Source organism: Schistocerca gregaria, chromosome X (genome assembly GCF_023897955.1).
Source record: "Schistocerca gregaria isolate iqSchGreg1 chromosome X, iqSchGreg1.2, whole genome shotgun sequence".
Taxonomy (NCBI): domain Eukaryota; kingdom Metazoa; phylum Arthropoda; class Insecta; order Orthoptera; family Acrididae; genus Schistocerca; species Schistocerca gregaria.
The window spans coordinates 796,392,427-796,410,668 of NC_064931.1; positions in this window are offsets into that span (position 1 = coordinate 796,392,427).

An 18,242-nucleotide genomic window follows, 5' to 3' on the forward strand; every position below is an offset into this window, starting at 1 on the left:
CGCTTATGTAGGCTCGGATGTCCAACCCCCTGGTTATTTAAGAACCTGTCCCACCAGTTAAGATTACAAATTTTGATACATACATCCCCCGACAGAAATATGTACACCATCGAAACCGCGCTAAAAAGTACATTTTATTTACCATGTCACATTAATTTCTAGGATTATTCTATCGCCCCTAAATCAAGTTTTAGTTTTTTCAAAATTTCGCCACTTAGCGCAAATTTGTTTGTTGGCATCTGTGCAGAAAGGTTTTAACATAGAACTGCATGTAGCACCGTTTTAGACGTAACCTATAGCGATCTACACATTGCGCTGCTCAAAATCTTCATATCTATAATAATTAAATAATTATGGGCGGTAAATGTTAATAATAATTTGCAAACAATGAAAACTATTGCAAGTTAAGTGTATAGTATAACTTAACTAGTTTAAAAGACGTGTGATGCCACTCAAAATATTATATAGTGCCGTTCTTTACGTCATGAATTTTCTATTGAATTTTATAAAGAATTTCCCCTCAACCTTTGTTTATTGCTCTTTACGGGTTAATTATTTATGAATCTTAACATATGACTACGGCACTTGATCTGCTATGACGAGACGTCTTTAACGAGTGCTCGCTCATCCCTGTAAGTTGTTATTTACTACTGTTATTAATGTTTCAGTATTCATGATATTAACCGATCTTGAGGTTACTATAACTTTTGGGTCTCGTGACTTGAAATAAAGATCGATCTTTCAGAAGGTGCATATTGCTGACCACAATCCACTGCCGCATCGCTCTTTACCACTAAGTTACACAGTTTTCACGTAATGTGCGAAAAACCAAACAATGCCCGAAGCTGCAGGCCACGTGGCCGCCCGGCAGTGGAGAAAGACCGCTGCAAATCATGCGCGGATGCGCCACGCGCTTCCGTGAATCACGCACCATGTAGCGTGCTCGCTCTCCACAAAGCAGTCCTCGCATATTAGAAATATTCATCTAGTAACCGTCAGTTAGACAACACTGTTCCATTCCTTCAGTCAGACAGTGTAGTACATTGCCTGCAGCCAGCTCAGAACTGCTCCTGCAGTAACACTTTGGAGAATAGTTCTATAAGTTCCGTTGAGAAGCCAACATTCCGACTTAGCAGTCGCTGTTTGCGGAATATTAGGACAATCACGAGTATGGGCATAATTACACTATGTTCAGTCAGAGACTGCCAAGACACAGTAGTTATTTAGATACAAAAGGTGTCCCAGTTAAATTAGGACTTCATTAATACTGCTCCTGCTCAGATATATCAGGCACTGCATCGGATATGTCAGGGAGCTGTTGTACTAAGGGAGAAATAACTGAAAACGGTGAAACCTCATAGAAATGCACAAGATAAGTAACAATAATAATACACGCTGACAGAGAATTAATATTCGTATTCGAGTTTGGGAGCATGCGTCATGATGACCAACCTTACACTGAGGTGTACTGAACACATAGTCCGAATTCGCCTGATGAGTGGATGGTGTGTAGGAGTAGTGGAGCGGTGGGGGGATGGGGGGAAGCTTCTGCAGTGCCAAAGAAATTCGAACAACTAGTTTGTGCTGGTATCGGTGCAGGCTTCAGTCGAATACTCAGGTGAGTCGTCTTAAATCGCCATATTGGATTCTAAAATCATCGTTGACAGTACATCCTTCCCGTCTTTGGAGAACTCGGCCCTTAGAATTCTTTACTGTGGCTAAATGTAGGTATCGCTAGACTCATTTTCATAGGGTCTTTGACTCACAGAAACACACTTGTCTCTCTCTAGCAGCTACACTGATCCTGGAGAGTGCCAGAACTGTTTTCATATGCCGCCGATTGAAGGACAGTACAGGCGGCATCTAGGTTAACTCTACACTCCAGAGAGCAATAGCCAGCGCCTACTATCATCAAGACTAGTAACGCAGCTGACAAGGAAGTTCCTGACGTAATGAGTCTACGCTGATGATCTTTATGATACTTTCTTATATGCCCAAGCAGTTGCTCCATTGAAATCCGACCACTCTGGGCGGCAAACATTAAGTCTAGAAAGATAAAGTGTGTCACGCACATGATGGCGTTCGGGTAGGTGACGTTTTCACTAGGAAGGGTTTCGATAGTGAGGTTTCGTAGGTGAAGTAGAGAATACTTGGTGTTCGAGAATGTGGTTGTGCTTATGGTTTGCCGCGCGTGCAGCCTCACGGTCTAGGCGTCTTGTCACGGTTCGCATGGCTCCTCTCGTCGGAGGTTTGAATCCTCCCTTGGGCATGAGTGTGTGTGTTGTCCTTAGCGCAAGTCACTTTAAGTTAGATTAATTGGTGTGTAAGCCTAGGGACCGATGACCCCAGCAGTTTGGTCCCATAGTACCTTTCCACAAGTTGCTCATGGTTCTACGCAACACAGGAGAGGAACCAAATATGTCACATTAGGTAATACTGATTATCAAATCCCGTCCATGTAGATCTAGGCGCTGCGTGTTTCTTGGGTGACCAAGGTCGTGACATGTACAGATGTCGATTACCAGTTCTGCCTTTGAAAAGAGCCAAAGTAATCCATCCCTTTGAAAGTAGTTAGCTCAGGTTGTAAACACTTTTGAAGGACATTCATGTGAAGGTTGCTCGGTGGAGAACCAGCTGAGGTCGCAAGATCCTGCAACTGCATGAATCGGCTTTGTGGAGCAAATGGTAATGTGCGTGGCTCAACACCACAGCTATTGTGAGGCAGAAAATAGTGTGTGGCAATTTTCGTTGGTGGTGCTAGTAAAATGTCTTTCGGACTAAACCATACCACCGTTTTCAGACTCCCCCAACGTACTAGGTAAGAGTAGATTCGATAGCATGGGAACTGACACTCTTTAGCTTTCAAGAACTCCTCAGTTGATATAATGGGCCACCTTATTATCTTAATGTATACAGAAAGGTAGATGGAAATGCTAGGGCAAATCGCTCATTACATTAGTTGTTACTTCCCTCCTATACCACTTCCTCCCCCCCCCCCCTCCTCCTCCCCACCGCCTCATTATGGAAGCTTCAGGCAGCTGATGTACAGTTTGAAGTGCACCCATCAATAGACAAACTGGATGCATGTGCATCACAATGGTATCAGTCAGGAGTTGTAATTTCGCAATGACTGCAGACTCCCTTTCAATCACCTGATAGGGCCACTGGTATCCCAGAATGAATTTCTTTATTTCACTTTTTGGAACATAAAGTCAGGTTAACATCATCTACTGCCGAATGTGGAATTTAGGCAGGTTTGTCTTCTCTTTCTGTGCACTTTCTTCCTTCTCCTCCTCCAAATGCTTCATCAGCTAGGATAAAGGACACAGAGTGCAGCCAACTGCAAGAGTACTAATGCCGCTTTGGATCAGAAGAGATTCTCTTTGGTTTCGAGTGGCTGACTAAAATCGCAAAGGCTGCCAATCTTGCTTGCGAGATGGAAGCAGAGCTCACCATTTGCAGCACAGTCGACGAGACCAGTTGCGGCGGACCTTTGGTTTAGAGCTGAGTGGAGGGTCTGAATCAGAGGCTCAGACGGTTCTGTGACTGTTCAGGCTGCAACTTCCTCGGCTTGCGCCACAGGGTGGATGGGTTTCGGATTGTGCTGACTAGGTCAGGAGTCCATTACACGCAGGAAGCGACTACACGGGTAGCAGGGGCTGTGTGGCGCGGCTTGGGCATTTGTTTCAGATTATAGGGCCTTGGGGAAACGCAAAAAGGGCTTCGGTCTCAAAATGTGCTAGTAGAACACCTGAAGAACGTAGATCCAGGAAGTATCAGTATAACAGTTATAAATTGTCACAGCTGTGTTGGTAAAGTACCAAAGTTCCATGTGGTAACAGAAACCACTGATGTTCAAATCGTTATAGGTACTGAAAGCTGGCTACAGCTGGAGGTAAGTTCAACCAAAATAGGCTAAACACAGTTGGCAGTGGCGTGTTTGTTGCCGTAAGAAGTAGTTTATCTTGTAGCGAAACTGAAGTGTTCCTGTGAGTTCTTGGCCCAACTCAAATGACAGTTGCTGAACGATTTAAGAAAACTTGAGTTCATTTTCAAACATGTGCTAGATTCATAGAATTATAGTTGGTGGTGAAATTAATTAATCCTCAACGTATTGTCGAAAATACATGTTTAAATCCGGAGTTTTGCATAAAACATCACCCGAAACTGTGCTAAGCGCATTCTATGAAAATTATTTTGAGCAGTTAGTCAATGAGCCCAACAAATAGCAAACGGTTGTGAAAACACACTTCACCTCTAAGCAACAAATAATCGTGAGCTAATAACTAGCATCAAAACGGATACAGAAATTAGTGTAAACAGGATTGAGGTAGCGAGACTGAAAATTGTAACCCCAAATCCTCCAAAAATAAACGAATACTACACCTATTCATAAAAGCAGATAAATAGTCACATGACGCCCACGTCAGAGACAATTTCCGGTCCTTCCAAGACCTGGCTTGAATTCAAAGAAATAGTACCGACAGAATTGAGGGATTTACACCAGATAAATTAAGAAACGGCGGAGATGATCCCCCTCGGTACAAAAAACGGGTCAGAATACTGTTGCAGAGACAACGAAAAAAGCATGCAAAATTTAAACGAACACAAAATCTCCAAGATTGGCGATCTTTTACAGAAGTTCGAAATTTAGGGTGGGCTTTAATATGTCATACTCGTAATAGTTTCCTCAACGAAACCAAAGAGATTCGGGTCGTATGTAAAGTATGCCAGCGGCAAGACACAATCAATGCCTCCTCTGCGCGATGGCAATGGAAGCACTATCGACGACAGTGATGCCAAAGCAGAGTTACTAAACACAGCCTTTTGAAATTCCTTCACCAAAAAACACGAAGTACTCATAAGTATTCCAGAATTTGTATCAAGAACGGTGGCCAACACGAGTAACTTAGAAGTCGATATCCTCAGAGTAGTGTAGCGAGTTAAATCACTTAATAAAAGTAATTCTTATGTATACCAATAGGGTTTCTTTCAGAGTATGCTTATGCAATAACTCCATGCTTAATAATCATATACAACCGATCGCTCCACGAAAGATCCGTACCCAAAGACTGGAAAGTTGCACAGGTCACACCAATATTGAAGAAAGTTGGTAGGAGTAATCCACTAAGTTGCAGGCTTAAGTCATTAATGTCGATATGCAACAGGACTTTGGAACATTTATGTATTCGAGCATTACGATTTACCTAGAAGGAATCGGTCTACTGATACACAGTCAACAAGGATTTAAAAAACACCGTTCTTGTCAGACGCAACTAGCTCTTTACTCACACGAATTGTTGAGTGCTATTGGCAAGGGATTTTTAATTGATTCAGTATTTCTATATTTCCAGAAGGCTTTTGACACTGTACTACACAAGTGGCTTGTGGTGAAATTGCGTGCTTATGGAATATCGTCTTAGTTATGTGTCTGAGTTCGTGACTTCCTCTCAGAGGGGCCACAGTTCGTGCTACATGACGGAAAATTATCGAGTAAAGTATAAGTGATTTGTGGTATTCCCTAGGATAGTGTCATAGGCCCTCTGCTGTTCTTATCCGCATAAACATTTTAGGAAACAGTCTGAGCAGCCGTCTTAGGTTGTTTGCAAATGATGCTGTTGTTTATCGTCTAGTAAAGTCATCAGAAGATCAAAACAAATTACAAAACGATTTAGAAAATATAAATGTATGGTGCAAAAATTTCCAATTGACCATAAATAATGAAAATTGTAAGGCTATCCACATGAGTGCTAAAACAAATCCATAAATCTTTGATATCTAAAAGACCGTAAATTCAACTAAATACCTATGAATTATATAATGAAGAGCCAAAGAAACTGGTACACTTGCCTAATATCGTGCAGGGCCCAGCAGAAGTGCCACAGCACGATGTGGCATGTACTAGACTAATGTCTAAAGTACTGCTGGAATGAACTGACACAATGAATTCTGCAGGGCTGTCCATAAATACGTACGAGGCGGTAGAGATCTCTTCTGAACAGCACGTTGCAAGACATCACATGTATGCTCAATAATGTTCATGTCTGGGGTGTTTGGTGACCAGTGAAAGGGTTTAAACTCAGAAGTGTGTTTCTGGAGCCACTCTGTAGCAGTTCTGGAATTGTGGGGAGTCGCATAGTACTGGCATTGCCCAAGTCTGTCGGAGTGCACGGTGCACATGAATGGATGCAGGTGATCAGACAGGATTCTTACGTATGTGTCACCTGTCGGATTCGTATCTAGACGTATCAAGGGTCTCATATCACTCCAACTGCACACGCCCCATGTCATTAGAGAGCTTCTGCCAGGTTGAACAGTTCCCTACTGACATGCAGGGTCCATGGATTCATGAGGTTGTCTCCATACCCGTACATGTTCATTCACTCGATACAATTTGAAAAGAGACTCGTCCGACAAGGCAACATGTTTCCAGACATCAACAGCCCAATGTCACTGTTGACTAGCCCTGGCGAGGCGAAAAGCTTTGTTTCATGCAGTCATCAAAGCCCATATCGATGAGGTTTCGTTGAATAGTTCGCACACTGACACTTTGTGATGGCCCAGCACTGAAATCTGCAGATATCTGCGGAAGGGTGTCACTGCTGTCCCGTTGAATGATTCTCTTCAGTCTTCGTTGGTCCCATTGTTGGAGGATCTTTTTTCGGCCACAGCAGTGTCAGAGATTTGATGTTTTACTGGATTCCTGACACTCACAGTACACTTGTGAAATGGTTGTAGGCAAAAATCGCCGCTCCATCGCTACCTCTGAGATGCTGTGTCCCATCGCTCGTGGGCCTACTGTAACACCACTTTGAAACTCACTTACATCTTGATAACCTCCTATTGTAGCAGCGATAACAGATCTAACAACTGTGCTATTTTTTTTATTGTGATTTCATTCCCCTGCCCCATATGGGCAGTGGATGGCTGTCAGTTGCACAGTCCGCCGCTCTTCAGCCGAGTGACAGTACAAATAAAAGATGAAATGATACACATAAAATGCGATACAAGTGGTACATAAGAACATAAATAAGGGGAGGCTATAGGGGTTAAAATATACACTTTATGAGAGAAGTTCATTGTAGGACAGTCTTAAAAATGATCCACATCAAGGGCGATTGTTAGAGCACGTAAAATACACTGAAGTCAGATGCTCAAGTTAGAAGTTGGGCACAGTATTGAAACACCCCAGAACCACGAAACTTAAAAACCACTGCATGAGACAGAGCACACATAACGAAGAGTAAGACCGGCTGGGAAGGATCTGCTGAGGGAGGGGAAGCCTGAGGAGGGAAAAGCAGGAGAGGAAGGGGAAGTGGGTAGGGGGCTAGAGGGGTGGAATGAAAAGAAAGGGGGGTCAGGGGTGCACCAAGGGGCATGGGATGGGTAGAGTGGGCGATTGAGAGGGGAAGCAAGTCAGGAGTGAGTGCAAATATACAAAGGGGTGCACCAGAAATGGAGGGGGTGGAGGAATGAGGGAAAACCGCTAAGGGGAAGGGAAGAGGAGGAGTGGGAGAAGCAAAGGTGGGTTATAGTTCGTGGGAGGGGTAGATATCAGGGCAATGGTCATCATCCATGAGGGGTAGGTGCTGGAAGTTGTGGTGGGAAAGAAGGTGGAGGGTGTTGAGATAGAGAGAGGGCATGACACCGCAGTAAGTGCACAGCAATGGGCTGGGGATAGAGACGATAGGAGATACCAGGGGGGGGGGGAGGGATCGAGTCTGCGGATGATGTACAGAGTGCAGATGTGTTTGAGGAATAAGAGAAGATGTGCTAAGAGATGGGGTTGTAGAGCATGTGGGTGGGGAATGGGAGGCAGATACAGAAGGCGAGGCAGAGTGCATGGCATTCAAATATTTGAAGGGCTGTATAGAATCTGGGAGAGGTGGAAATCCAGGCCACGCTAGAATAGGAAAGTATGGGACAGATCAAGGTCACTAGCATTGTGAAGCCTAATGCAGGATTGTCTCAGGTGACTGTTAACATAGGGGGGTTATGTAGGGATTTTACTAAAGGGGATCAGGTAGTGATTGTGGGTGGGGGGATGGGGAGTATGACATAGATGGTGACCTGGAAAAGATAGCCACTCAGACTGGCAACACGAATGTGCATTTCGTGGAACTGTTTCAGCGTCACGATCGGCCTCATCTTAATACAGCCATCAGGAGTAATAACATGAGACTTGGGGGTGCGCTGATGACAGAAGGCATGAGTCACATTTCAGTGGTGTCGGTGGAGTCTATCGACAGGACGGGTTTCACTAGACATTGCCTGCACCTCAACAGGTATGGAAAGGGGAGGTTGGCAAAGCTTATAGGTGACAGCATAGGTGGGGGTGGTGGGATGACTCATGGGAAATTTCCGGTAGTTGTGGGTGTTAGAGCTGTACCTTTTTTACACTGAAGTCAGCTGATAGGTATTCCTGCTTAAGGGAACACTCTAACAAAGAAACCACTTTCAACAAAGCTTAGGTATCCGATTAATGGGGGAATTAGTATATTTAATTCAAATATACAGGGTATTAGAGATAAAGTCAGTGAACTGCTTATAGATGTTGACTCTGAAATTATTCTTAAAAAAAGGAGATAATTCAGAGGCTTGCTTTACCAGAATACAGGTTGGCTGGCAGCTTTTCTAGGAGCTCTTTGCGGTGTGGGGGAGTAGCCACGTATGTGAAAAATGGTATCCCATTTGAGTCAATTAATGTTTCAAAGTACTGCACTGAAAAGGTGTTTGAATGTTGTGCAGGTGTGTTTAAATTTAGTGGAGCTAAACGTCTTACTGTTGTTATTTATAGATCCCCAGACACCGATTTCACAACATTTTTGCTAAAGCTAGAGGAGGTTCTTGGTTCACTTTATAGGAAATACAAAAAGCTATTTAAATGTGGTGACTTCAATAGTAATTCCATAAGTGATTGTGCAAGGAAGAGGATGCTGGTAGACCTCCTTAATTCATATAATCTTATGCAAACCGTATTATTTCCAACGAGAGTACAAGGGAACAGTAGAACAACCATAGACAACGTTTTGGTTCATTCCTCATTACTAGAAGGGCATTCTGTTAGCAAAAAGGTGAATGGTCTTTCAGATCATGATGCACAAATTTTAACTCTAAAAGATTTTTGTGCTGCAACACATGTTAAATATAGTTATCAGCTGTTTAGGAAAGCTGATCCAGTTGCTGTAGAGACCTTTGTGAATCTTACCAAGGAACAAGAGTAGCAAGATGTTTATAGCACTGAAACAGTAGACGATAAATATAATGCTTTCCTCAAGTCTTTTCTCGTGCTCTTTGAAAGTTGCTTTCCGTTAGAACGTTCAAAGCAGGATACTAGCACAAACAGGCAGCCTGGGTGGCTAACAAGAGGGATAAGAATATCTTGTAGAACAAAGTGGCAATTATATCAAAACGTTAGAAACAGTCAAAATCTAAATGCAGCAGCCCATTACAAACAGTATTGTAAGGAGCTTAAAAACGTTATTAGGAAGGCAAAAAGTATGTGGTATGCACATAGAATAGCTAAGTCTCAGGATAAAATTAAAACCATATGGTCAGTCGTAAAGAAAGTGGCTGGTCTGCAGAGACAGGTCGAGGATATAGAATCAGTGCGTATTGGGAATGTCGTGTTACTGATAAGTCGCATATATGTACAGTATTTAATAATCTCTTTCTGAATATAGCAGGTGAACTAAATAGAAACCTAGTTCCAACAGGGAATCATATAGCGCTCGTAGAAAAAAGTGTTCCGAGACTGTTACTTGAAATGTTCCTCCATGATACTGACAAGAGGGAGGTTGAGTTAATAATTAAATCACTAAAGACCAAGAATTCTCATGGATATGACGGGGTATGTAGCAGAATACTGAAGTATTGTTCTATGTATGTTAGCCCAATACTTAGCCATAACTGTAACTTTTCCTTTAGGAGTGGTCGGTTTCCTGACCGATTAAAGTACTCGGTAGTGAACCCACTTTATAAAAAGGGAGACAGGAATAATGTTGACAATTATAGACCTATTTCTATGCCATCGGTGTTTGCTAAAGGTATCGAGAGGGTTGTATATACAAGGTTACTGGGGCATTTAAATTCACATAATTTGCTGTCAAATGTACAGTTTGGTTTTAGAAATGGCTTAACAACTGAAAATACTATAGTCTGTTTTCTCGGTGAGGTTTTGGACGGATTAAATAAAAGGTTGCGCATGTTAGGTGTTTTCTTTGATTTAACGAAGGCTTTTGACTGTGTTGACCACAAAATATTACTGCAGAAGTTGGACCATTATGGAGTAAGGGGAGTAGCTTACAATTGGATCGCCTCTTACTTTAAGAACAGAAAGCAGAAGGTAATTCTCCGCAATATTGAGAGTGGTAGTGATGTTCAGTCCGAATGGGGCACTGTTAAATGGGGCGTTCCCCAAGGGTCGGTGTTGAGGCCGCTGCTGTTTCTTATTTATATAAATGATATACCTTCTAGTATTACAGGTGATTCAAAAATATTTCTTTTTGCTGATGACACCAGCTTGGTAGTGAAGGATCTTGTGTGTAATATTGAAACATTACCTAATTATGTAGTTCATGAAATAAGTTCGTGGCTTGTGGAAAATAATTTGACGCTAAATCACAGTAAGACTCAGTTGTTACAGTTTCTAACTCAAAATTCAACAAGAACTGATACTTTAATCAGACAGAATGGGCATATTATAAGCGAGACGGAACAGTTCAAGTTCCTGGGCGTTCGGGTAGATAGTAAGCTGTTGTGGAAAGTCCATGTTCAGGATCTTGTTCAGAAACTAAATATCGCTTTATTTACCATTAGAACAGTATCTGAAATAAGTGACATTTCAACACGAAAAGTAGTCTACTTCGCGTATTTTCATACGCTTATGTCATATGATATTATTTTTTGGGGTAATTCTTCTGATTCAAAAAGGGTATTTTTGGCTCAAATACGGGCTGTTTGAGCTATGTGTGGTGTAAGTTCGAAAACCTCTTATCGACCCCTAGTCAATAGTCTGGGAATTTTGACATTGCCCTCACAGTATATATTTTCTTTAATGTCGTTTGTTGTTAGCAATATTAGCTTCTTCCCAAGAGTTAGCAGCTTTCACTCAGTTAATACTAGACAGAAATCAAATCTGCATGTGGAATTCACTTCCTTGACTCTTGTGCTGAAAGGAGTGCAGTATTCTGCTGTATCCATTTTCAATAAGCTACCACAAGAACTCAAAAATCTTAGCAGTAGCCCAAACACTTTTAAGTCTAAACTGAAGAGTTTCCTCATGACTCACTCCTTCTATTCTGTCGAGGAGCTGCTGGAGGAGCTAAAAAATTAAGCAAATTCCAGTGTTACATTCTTGGTTTACTTTATTTAAACTAACGACTTGTCGCCTGAATACGTTTCTCATACTTCATTTTATCTGTTTCTACAATCTACAACTGAATATGTTTCTTATATTTCATTTTATCTGTTTCTACAATCGTGTTATAATTTCGTGTATTGACTCGTTCCATGACCATGGAGACTTCTCCTTAATGTGGTCCCACGGAACAATAAATAAATAAAAAAAAGGATTTGTAGGTGTGAAGGATGGTGGAAGGATGCAGACCCCTTGTCCGACCAGACAGGAGTTTCAAGAGGAGCAGTCTGTTGTCGGCTTTTCGTTGGATTGTAAGGAGATGGGGAGTCCAGGTGAGGGGGAGGTCAATGGTGAGGCCAAGGTATTTCAGGGTAGGAGTGAGGTAGATAGGGCGACCATAAATGCTGAGGTAAGAATCGTGGAGCTGGGAGGAGCAGGTTATACGAACAATGATGATTGCCCATATCTTGGAAGTGTTGATGCGAAGGAGCCACTGGTTGCACCAGGTGGTGAACTGGTCGAGGTGGGTATGAAGGGTACATTAGGACCATTGAAGGGTAGGATGAACGGCCAGGAATGCGATGTAGTCACCAAATTGGAAGAGGTAAACAGGCCTGGAAGGTTCGAGCATTTCTGCAGTATATAGGAGAGGAGAAAGGACAGAGCCTTGGAGCATGCCGATGGTGGGATAGAAAGCATGGGAGTTGGTACTGTGGATAGTGACATAGGAGGGACGACTGGAGAGGAAGGAAGCAATGAGACGGACAAAATTGATGGGAAAAGCGTAGGTCTGGAGTTTAAAGAGGAGCCCATGTTGCCAGACATGGTCTGGAGGTCGATGGAAGTGGAGGGAGGTGGAGGGAGATTGCAAGGAAAGAAGGTTGGTAAGGTTCAGGAGGTGGCTCTCAGATGAGAAGGAGGGCCAGAAGTCACACTGGGTAAGAGGAATGGGGTAGGGCTGGTTATTGTGGTAATGAATATGGCAGGAGATGATTGACTCGAAAACCCTACTGAACACACAGGTGAGGCAGATGAGATGATAGGAAGAGGTGTCAGAAGGGGGTTTGTTGGATTTAGGGAATAGCAGGACACAGGAAGTCTTCCATTGTACAGGGTAAAAGGACAATATTATACAGGGTCACAAGGACAGACAGGAAGGAGAGGGAAGGTGGCAGTAGGTGACATCATCGTGACGAGAGGTGTTGTTGCATTTGGAGCAGAGGACGTGTTTGATGTCATTTGTGGTAATGGAAATGTTTATGTCTGAGGAGGTAAATGATCCAATTACTGAAACTGGGAGCGAGGGGTGGGACAGAGATGTCAGAGCATTCAGAGACTGTGGGGAAGAGGGAGTAATCAAAATGGAGATTGTCAGGAATGGGGAAGAGGTTGGAAGCAAACCTTTTAGCCTTACTGAGGTTGTCAGGGGAGGGGCAGTTGTCATGGAGAAGGGGGTAATGCGTGGTGGGATGGCTACCAGTAAGGCAGTGGACGGCAGACCAGTAGCTGGAGGAGTTGATGATGAGGGTGGAGTTGAGACACGTACTTGTCTGGTGGCAGACCTGGCATTTCTGTGCTGTTAGGAAGTTTTGGACGTGGCGTTGTAATTGCCAGTGGTGGAGGAGTGTATCCTGGTCAAGAGTGCGGAGGAAGGTGCAGTAGAACCTGTGGGATTCACGGAAAAGAAGAATGGCCTGTGGAGGAAGAGTAGAGTGGTGAGGGTGAATAAGTCTGGTAGGAATGTGAACCTTTATGGCATCAGTGATGGTCTTCTGGAGGAAGGATGAGGCATGGTGATGTCAGCAGAATGGTGAAAGGTGAGGGGGTGTGTTTGGGCCTGTGAGGCGATAGATTCCCAGTAGGCATCACAGTTGACGCAGTGGTAGTCACGGACAGACTTTGGAGAAGCATCAGAGTGAGGTGCAGGAGGGGCAGATGGACTGAGTAGATGATGAGAACGACTGGTAGGTGGTCGCTACCAATGGGGTCAAGGATGTCCATGACGATACAACCAAGGAGGTTGGGGGAAGCGAGAACAACATCTGGGATGGAGTTACTTTCAAGATAGGTGTACTGTGGGTGGGGAACAAGGTCACCGTGAAGGGTGAAGAAGAACTGATGCCACTGTTGAGGAGTGGCAGGGTCATGCCTGTCGATGTTGAGGTCTGCAGCAATTAAATAGGTAGACAAACAGTAGTCAACATGGGAGATGAAGTCATATGGGAGAGGAGCTGCGGGACAGACATAGATAGTTGGACAGGTGAGGGATGGAAAAGCTGCTGAGGATAAAATGTTCGGTTGGGTCATTGAGCAGGGGTTTTGGCTGGACTGGGATATGCTTGAGGTGGCTAATAGTGACCCCACCTTGTGTGAGAGGAAGGGGGTTGGTTCAAAAATGGTTCAAATGGCTCTGAGCACTATGGGACTTAACATCGATGGTCATCAGTCCCCTAGAACTTAGAACTACTTAAACCTAACCTAAGGACAGCACACAACACCCAGTCATCACGAGGCGGGAAGGGGGTGGCAGTGTAATTAAGGAGATAGAGAGAAGTGTGGACAATATGGTGAAGTTGGAGGAAGGTTTCGTTAGGATGTAGGAGACAGCCTGATGCTGTTTTAAGGTATGCATGAAGAGGTATTTGTTGGCAGGGAGGGAGCCAATGTTTAGGTATAGGGGAAAATAGTGTTGGCACACCAGGAGGTGGGAAAGGGGAAGGGAAGAGGGATGAGGAGAGAGGCTTAAATAATGGTGTCTAGGCGCGTTAACGTGAAGTGGCCCTGGTTGTGGGAGTACATGGTTTAGGTATTCAAATGGAAGATGGAACGGTCAACAAGGGAGATCTGATGGAAGTTGTGGGAGTGTTGGAAGGGGTCGATATTCTGGAGAATTATGGTCAAGAATCAGATGATGTCTTTGATCATATGGGAGAGTAGAGGCAATTGTTGGGGTGAATGTGCTGGTCGATGGGAAAAACAAGGACGGTGAGCTCAGGGTTGGTCGGAGATGTTTAGTCTTGCATTTTGAGGAGTAGGTGGGGTGGGGTTCTTTGCAGGTGTTGCAGGAAAGAGAGGCGAGGTTATGACACTATTTCAGGTAGTGGGAGACCTTACAGTCGTGACAGGTGCGGGCCTTTTCCAGTTTTGGGTGAGGTGGTCATTGTAGAAGGTGCAGTGTTGGCAGCAGTAGGATTGAAGAGGGAAACGGGAGGTTTCAACAAGGTGGCGACAGATGAAAATCAGGGCTCCCTGCGTGAGGAAGTGATCTATGGAGGAGGCAAATTCTGTAAACATATGCATCAGGAAGGTAGGGCCAAAGTTGTTGTATATGTGCAAGGCCGATCGGATTTCCAGAGCGGGATGAACATTCATTTTTGCCACCTCTGAGACCACAGGGATGAGTTTTGTAATCACAGTAGTCAGGATTGGTGGACGATGAGGGTGATGAGGCTGATGGGGAGTGGGGCAGGCAAGGAAAGGTGTGAAGGAGACTTGTGGGCCAAAGGTGATACAGGGAAGTTTCCAGAGGAGATCAGTGTTGAAAGAGGGAGAGGAGGATTTGATAAAGACAAAGCCTCTGTGGGGGATAAGTTGAGCAATGATTGCACTTGGGATATACTTATGGATTTCGAGGATGAAGGCATGGGCATTGAGAAATGTAGGGTGAGGGTTGCAAAGGATGAAGATACGCAGGGCAGGGGCTGGAGAAGTGGGAGGAGGCGTGGTGTCCATGGGGGGATCAGAAGGAAGAGGGGCAGTTGATAGTCTTTTGGAGGAGAGGTCGCCTCTTGTGCACTAGGGGTGAGAGACTGGTTGGACTGGGGGATGGTGGGAGGTAGGCCACTCGTGTGAGGCAGAGGGACTTGGAATGAAGGGTGGGTGCTCCATGGTAGCGCCTGCGGCGCAGTAGTCGGCGAGTTGGCGGGGGGGGGGGGGGGGGGGGGGGGAAGCAGGGGCGGTCGTAGCAGGGCAAGTGGTGAGAGGTGGGGAAGTCTTCCCTATGGATGGCAGCGGCGGGAGGGGGCAGGGGTACGAGTAGAAGCAGGAGGAAAAGGCGCAGGAGCTGGAGCAGGCACAGGAGCAGCATACAGCATAACTGCGCCAGACACTTAATGTCTTATAGAGGCATTACCGACTGCAGTGCCGTAGACTGCCTGTTTACATATCTCTGTGTTTGAATTCTAATGCCTATACTCGTTTCTTTGGCGCTCAGTGCTATTACGAACAACTTAAATTGGCAAGGACGCATGGAAAATGTTGTGGGAAAGGCAAACAAAAGACTGCGTTTTATTGACAGAACAATTGGAAAATATAGTAGATCTAGTAAAGAGACTGCCTACACGAAGCTTGTCGTTCCTCTTTTGGAATACTGCTCCACGTTCTGTAATCATTACCAGATAGGATTAATGGAGTGCATCGAGAAAGTTCAAAGGAGAGCGGTACTTTTTGTATTATCGCGAAATAGGGGAGAGAGTGTCACCGACATGATGCAGGATTTGGGGTCAACATTATTAAAACAAAGGCGTTTTTCGTTACGGCGGAATCTTCCTTTCAATCACCAACTTTCTCCTCTGAATGAGAAAATATTTTGTTGACGCCGACCTACATCGGGAGAAACAATCATTAAAATAAAATAAGGGACATGAGAGCTAACACGGAAAGAGATAGGTGTTCGTTTCTTCTGTGCGCTGTTCGAGATTGGAGTAATAGAGAATTATTATGAAGGTGGTTCGATTAACCGTCTGCCAGGCACTTAAGTGTGACATACAGAGTATCCATGTAGATGTACATGTAGTTGTGTAATGTCTACCAAGTGTACAACAAACTGATTCGGTTTTAGGCAGCCACTGCAATGTTGCTGGTGAATTCTTAAATCCTAATGAAATTGGGTGGTGCTGGTTATGACTGGATTGAAATGTAAACCCAGTTCAGAGTGGATCCTCCTCTGCCAATTACAACTAATGGTACCAACTTTGCAAATACACTGTCCTCAAGAAATGGCATTGCCTGAGGTTATCTAAAGTTTCTGTGATGTTCAGCATTGAGTATATATCCGTGACTGTACACTGATTTAAATACCAATATTGATCTGATGGAATTACATTTTCCTGCAAACGTAATACGTGTCAACTTTATGTTCATGAAGGATAAAAGCTGCAGGTAGTGAGTGACATGTGCTATCCAGTACAGTTGCCTGACATTGTGGCTAACTCAGCTGCATGGACTGTCCTACCCCATTGCCCCCTCCCCCCACTCCTCCACAGCACAGACTTCAATTCACACCCATCTTGTTTTTCCTCTCCTTGAATTTATTTCCGAGGTTCTGCTCATATCTTTTTGCCCATTCTTCTGTCCATCTCCTCCTCTTATCTTTTTCTGTCCGCCCCATCTCCTCGTCCATCTCCTCCTCCCCCTCTCTCTCAACATCTTTTGCTCTCCCCTGGCTGTGACCATCTCCTGTTCTTTCCTTTCTCTGTCCACCCCTCCCCTCTCTCTGTCCCTTTCCACCTATCCTTCTCTCAGTCAATGTCTTCCTACTCTTGTCTATGCCTGTGTCCTTCTCCCCACTTCTCACTCCAAGTTATCACATTCTTCCCAATATGAGACTGGTGGCTCGTTTGTTCTTACCGCCACAGTATTTCCGTCCAGACTGTAGCTAACATGCATACCAAAGTAGGTTGAAATCGAACCACTGGTTTAGGATGAGTTTTCCCCGTGGCTCTGACTGCGTATGCACACGTCAAATATATTTCAGATACTTTGAACACACTTCACGCGTATTTGTACATCTTTAGCGAATTTCGCCCTGCAGTTTCATTTTCACCCAGCTCAATGTTTATGACGTCGTCTCCTGAAGTATGTGCTGTACAGTGATAGAATTTTGCAGGTACATCCAGTAGTACACCAGGCTACTGACTGCCAAATGCGCTGTAAATAAAGCTAGTAGTAAAGAAGTAATGAATTAAAACGCTATGCTTCACGCAGCAGTTTCAGAGCATGAACAGCGAAAATGTAGTAAGCTGAAAGCTGTTTTTCTGTCAAGTTTTGAAGTTACGTGTAATGTTTGTTGTAAATTACTAAGTGCTGACACTCACAGTTACTACATGAATTAAGTATGTATATTCTCACTTTTTCACCCCCACCCCTGTTATAGGTAGGTGGTTGCTACCTCCAGAAAGGTTCTTTCCAGACTGTACCGCGTACCGCGTTTAGTTGAAATCGGTAGAACGGTTTATGATGAGATGTGGAGCATACATACATTCATTTTTATAACATGTATGGATAACAGAGCTATTGATTTATTAGTTGCAGCATCAGTAATTGTAGGTGATGTTGAACGCTGTATGGCTTCATTACCTAGGGGAATCATACACTGCACTATTAGAATTGCTGGCAATAAGATTAAACAATTTCACATATTCTTCCTTGTCATACCCTTGTAAATGTGACACTTTTTCCCACAGTGCAGCTAAATTGGCAAATTTTTTCCATATTACAGTATTCTATAGTCAAATTCTTATCCAACTCATCCGTCCCTAGTACTTCTAGGATAGCTTTCAGTGCACGTTAGGACAGCTCTATTCTCACTGAATCAAAATTGTCCATGCTAAACAAAACTAACCAGATGCCGTTAACCACCTTCACTTATGATAGACTACGGTGCACAAAAGCTTTTCTTTGTCCAGTTCTTCATTTTCTGCAGAATATTCATCTATGCACAAGGTGTTGATTGGCAGATCTGCTGCTATGTCTATGCTGACTAGTTTTCCAGTACCTTGCAGTATTTTATCCCATACAACAATGCAATGTGACCATGCGCACCACCTAGGCGGTTCCCCTTCGCCTAGAGCTGTGCCTTGTAGCATTTCAGCTTTGTTGGCGG